General features: G+C 37.7%; 1 protein-coding gene across 2 annotated transcripts in view; it reads left to right on the top strand.

Moving 5' to 3' along the window:
• The first annotated feature begins 369 nt into the window (after window positions 1-369).
• The window catches only part of adora2aa (adenosine A2a receptor a), an 11,584-nt gene continuing 6,630 nt past the window's right edge, over window positions 370-5,323 (top strand). For both annotated transcript variants that reach the window (XM_008284149.1, XM_008284148.1), the window contains exon 1: window positions 370-597. The gene's annotated coding sequence lies outside the window, so the exon portion shown is untranslated. The remainder of the gene's footprint in view (window positions 598-5,323) is intronic.

The following is a 5,323-nucleotide window of genomic DNA, read 5'->3' as shown; positions in this document are numbered from 1 at the left end:
TGCTTGGTGTCATCTTTGTTTTATGAAGTAGTTTCAACTAAAAAAAAAAAAAATTTCAAAAGCACGCAGCTTCCAGATAATAGTCAGTTTCATGTAGACTACTTCAGCGCTTTGATGCTGTGTAATAACTGGATATTTGTCCCCACATTGTTAGACAGATAAACTGGATCAAGTGTCTCCATAGCACCAATTCATCATCCTCCTCATCATCATGTGTGCACACAGCAGGCTTGTAGCTGACCCGCCCCTGGAGAGGAAACACAGGAACCATCAGCCTCGGTGTCTTCTGAGGAAGGCTGAGAAAGAGGAAACCACTCATCTATGTGCAGTCATCCACCGGAGCAGGAGGGCTGCTTATCTTACATCTGATCTGATCAGACCTCGTTAGTGAGATTTTTTTCCACCCCCCCGGACTGAAACAGCGCGCTAAACTCAACTGCAGCAGTTTAATTAACAAGAAACTACTGAAGCAGTTTAACACTTGTCTCTGAGTGGGAAGTGAAAACGACTAGCTGCGTGACATCTGATCATCTCCCAAAGAGCGTCTGGCTGTTGTAAGAAATCCACATTATACCCTTTGCGCACCGGGGAGAGCAGGTAAGCCATTTTAAAATGAGATTATGTCGAGCACCCTGCACAAAATTCACCAAACTTTCACTTTAATGCGGTTTGTGCTGCTTTATATTCAGTGTGAGTGGGAGGAAGTAACAGCTGTGAAACGTGTTTCATGGCACACAGACACAACAGCATGCGACTGAAGCCACTGAAAGCATGCGAGGAACGTGTTAAAATGATGTTTGGTACAAGTTGCCCTGCGTTGGATGTTAAGTTTCCTCACCTGTGAGAACAGCAGCGAGCAGGAATCACCCCACAGAGCCTTACTGGACTTCACTAAGTGTGCACACGGTGGGATCCAGATGTTCAGGGGTCCTGCTCAAAACCATTAATAATAATGAAGTTGTAAAACCTGGATTTTAACCTAAGATGGACCTACAAACTAGCAGCTTAACATTATGTAATAAAGAACAGTTATAAGTTTTTATTGCGCATGAATAATGCAGCTGTCAGTTGACTACACAGCTCTGTGTCATAATCAGCTGCATAATGTTCAAGTACTGATGCAAAAGGGAAAGAAATCAATTATATGTAGAATCATCTAAGTCTGTATTTGGTTTGTGGCAAACTGATTAATAATAATATGTAGAACTAAAGTGCAAAATGATATCAAATGTTGCATTGTTGCAGGCCCTGTATGTAAATCTAAATATAACGCCTGTATACATTAGCACATACAGGAGGGGTCAGTAAAGGTCATGCAGCTGCTTTCTGCTGCAGGGTCTTCATGTGAGTCAATGTGACCGAGTCCAGTACAAAGACACAGTCAAGTGGATCCAGCCTCCATAAAACAGATCTGCTTTAACCTTCATCTGTGATGTTGCAGTCTGGTCCTGGGTGTCCGGCACCTTTCATGTTCACCACGGATTAATTTTGACTCAGTTTAAACAGGCTCTTATTTATTAGTTATACAAAAGTGGACAATTTTTTTTATTTTATTTTATTTTTTTTAAATTCATGCTTTCAAACTGTGAGTATTTAGTCCAGGTTGCATTTGAAATGATAGAAAATGTATGTTTCAGATAATTATTTTATAACCTTTCCATTGCCTTGAACCTTTTCAGAAATGTTCCTTTTTTCTTTCTTTCTTTCTTTTTTTAATTCTCACTATTTAACTGTTTATCCATAACTTTTAACTGTCTATTTCAGCTAATTCGTGACTGGGTTTGGCTGTTCACTTTTAGGCTTTTTGCCATTACCAAACCATTTATCCACCACTCTTATCAAATGATTTTAACTAACTATTATGACAGTAGCTACTTCAACCATTTACCAACTACTGCTAGCTTTTCTCTGTTTAACAATTAAACTATTCACTACTACTAACAGTTACAACCAACAAAAGTTTATGCACAACTTTAAGCGCTCTATTTAAATTCTAATTTGTCTCCTTCTTCGTATTTGTTTCAATCATTTATAAGCAACTTTATCAGTTTCAGCTAATTCAATTTTAGCTTTTTTTTTTTCAAACTACTATTTTTACCATTTATTCAGTATTTTTGGTTACTGTTTTAACTGATATCCTTAACATTTAACTAATTATTTCAACCATTTATCCATATGTCAAAAAATTTTAACCATCTGGCAACTTTTCAATTATTTTTATACTAATTTTTGCCATTTTAGAACAGTTAGCCTACTATTAGCTCACAACTGTTACACTTTAGCTCTATTATAAACATTTGTTGACTACTTGTCTCTGTTATCTGTTGCTTTTAGGAATTTCAACCTTTTATTTACTTTTAGCCTTTTTACCATTACATTAATATTTGTTTTTACAATTTATTTTAGTCCAGTTTAACCATTTATCCTCTAGAATAAGTCATTCGTCAATAACTGTGTAGTAGTTTGTACTGCTCCTTTTCAACCATTGAACTTTTAGCTGTTAAGTTTAGCCGACAGCTTAACTTTAAACTCCCTACTTAAACTATTCATCCATTACTTTAAGCAATTCTAACAAATTGCACAGTTTAAGCATTTTCACTATTGCTTTAATATTTCAACCATTTATCACAGGGCTTTTGCTCATTTAAACTGGTAATTCATTAGCTAACTGGTTTAGCTAGCTTTTCTGCTCTTTTGGTATGTTTATTACACATTCTCAGTCATTAAAATGACTGTTTCTTTGTTCAAACTGTAGTTTGCGTCCACCATGCCCTAGTAGATGATATATATCTGACGTTGGTCAGTGTTTAGCTCATTGCACTTTAGCTAGACAGACTTTTATCAACACAGCTGCTTGTGCTTGAGGTTAATGAGTTTTATCACTCTGCCAGCAGCCATGTTGTCACTTTGAGCATCACGGAGACAGCATCTGTTGGCAGTAAACTGAAGGCCTCGTATTTCTCCCTCCTGTGCTTCCTCTGCATGCCAGGACATGTGTGATTAGTAATCTGTTGTTGTCTTGGTGTGCTGTGGTATTTTTAGGGAAAAATTACTTAAGCTCAAACAGCCTCATCAATGGTCATTTTATCTTAATCCACTCACAAGTTGATCAAAATGTTTCAATCATGTATCTTGTTTCTGGTCTAATAAAAAATGTTGTAAATTATACATATAATAGATTATATCATATATTCAGAACGGTTTGGATTAACAGGAAGTAGTTCGCTATAAGTAGAGACTCTATCCCACCTGGTTTAAAGTCCTAATATTAGTTTTCTGTCAGTTTCTGTATTGATTTAACAGATCTTGTACTTGCTTCAGCCACAACATCAAAACTGTGAACAGATAAATGAAATAACATTGATCATCTATAGCGTTCTTTTGTGTGTTACTTTGAGACGTACGACCCACCTGAACAGTGTCGCAGACCAAGCTAGAAACAAGCTTGACCCACAGAGGTTCCTTCCCACAACTCGCTGGACCCAAAGAGCCAAGCAGCAGCGTCTTGGTGTCAGACACCACAGCACATCTCCACAGGTCCTGTGTCCGTGTCCAGATGGGTCTGAACTGTTTTGGCAACACATGGGGGACTAATATTAGGCAGCTGGTTTTCATGTTGTGGCTGATGGGTGCATGTCTCTCATGCTTATAGTGTCTGAACCAGCAAAGTCTATCAGGTCCTCTGGCCAGAGTCTGTTAGTTGTTCCAGAGAGCAAAGCTAAAGCCTCTGGCGATGCAGTTTTGAGATTTTATGCTCCCAACTGCCGGAACAGTGTGTCTGAGGAGCTGTTGAAAACTTTAAACGTAAAGCAGACCTCTTGTGCCTGGCTTTCGATTGAGTATTGAGTATTGTTTATAGACTTTCACAAATCTAGGTTTATTATTTTATTTTATTTTCAAGTTTTGTCCTTTTGATCTTTATCTATTCCTTTCTAATTTCACTTTACTATTGTTCACGTTGAACTTCACTAAACTTTGTGAAAGATGCTGAACAGATAAAGTTTAAATCTTTGATTGGTTGAATGCAAAGACACTTTTTAATATCAGTATCTATGTAAAAATGATGCCCTTAATTGGCGGCTATGAACCCAGCCTGTTCTGGTGAGAGACCTCACTTTCCCCTGTCTCACTATGAATCCCTGGAGTTTCTCTGATGTGTTTCATAATTCCATCTTAGGACAGCTTGTTATTGTAGGATGCATTGCTAGCATGGGAGAGTCACTGCTGTAGTTTTCAGAGATTCATGATTTCCTTTAGTGTCCTCTGGGATTTTGGTTTTGTATCGATGCTGCATTAAATGTTCTAATTCGATGTAATATAATACCAAAGTTTTCTGACTCAACACCAGCAAAAACTTTATTTGGAAGTCCAATAGCCTAGAATGAACAAAGAAACCCCCCTGATAATTATCAAGTGTGAAATAACAAGTCTTTTGTATTAATAAAAATGTCTCGTCCAATCCAGAGGGAAAAGTCTGACTGGGAGAGCAAAGACCTTTGTGTTCCAGCACAGCTGTTATCTTCGAAAACTTAACGTAACCTCAAGAAACATTCCCTCTGAGGGACTTCAGCTCCACAAAAACAGCAGCTAAGTCTGTTGTGACCAATAGCTTGCAAATATCCAGGAATCAAACTGACTGACTAACTGAGAAGAGACCAGAGACTGGATCTATCAGACTTCTAAGAATTATGCAAAGATACCCTGAAACAGCTGACTTAAGACATTGTTTCTGATAACTTGTTGTTAATCATGTCACCTGATATTTCACAGTCATTTTAGGATGCGTTAGTAGGTGGCTTTGTACTGCAGAGTTATATATATACTGACCGGTAGAAACTGGATAAATAGATTTCTTAGCCACTCAGAGGCAGCAAGCTTTAGCCTTTAAATATAACATTGACATATCTAAACTGATTGTGCTGTGAAGAAGTGGTTAGCAATCAGTAGCTAATTTACACACCTGTTTTTCACATGAGTTGAGCTTAGTTTTGCTCTACATCGGCTGCTGGGGGTGAATTCCTGTGATTAAAAGGTTGTTCAGGTTTGTCTGATGAAAGAATGTACCAAAACAAATATGTTTCTGTGTTGCTGAGGAAGCACAAGGTTTTGGTGGAGAGCAAACCTATAAAGTCCCAAAAACCAAAACAAGAAGCTGAAAGATGCTAAAATGTGCCATAGATCTCAGAGAAACTACAGTTAAATTGAACATCTGAGGCTGAAAAATGAAAGCAATGCACAAGTTTTATTCCTCAAATGTCCACTTGAAGCTGGCTTCAAAAGCAACTCAATCCCCATAGACCTCCATGTTAAAATTTAAAAAATA

The sequence above is a fragment of the Stegastes partitus genome, unplaced genomic scaffold (assembly GCF_000690725.1).
Source record: "Stegastes partitus isolate 25-593 unplaced genomic scaffold, Stegastes_partitus-1.0.2 Scaffold349, whole genome shotgun sequence".
Lineage (NCBI taxonomy): Eukaryota > Metazoa > Chordata > Actinopteri > Pomacentridae > Stegastes > Stegastes partitus.
The sequence above is the reverse complement of the archived record's forward strand: the minus strand, read 5'-3'. Positions and strand labels throughout refer to the sequence as shown.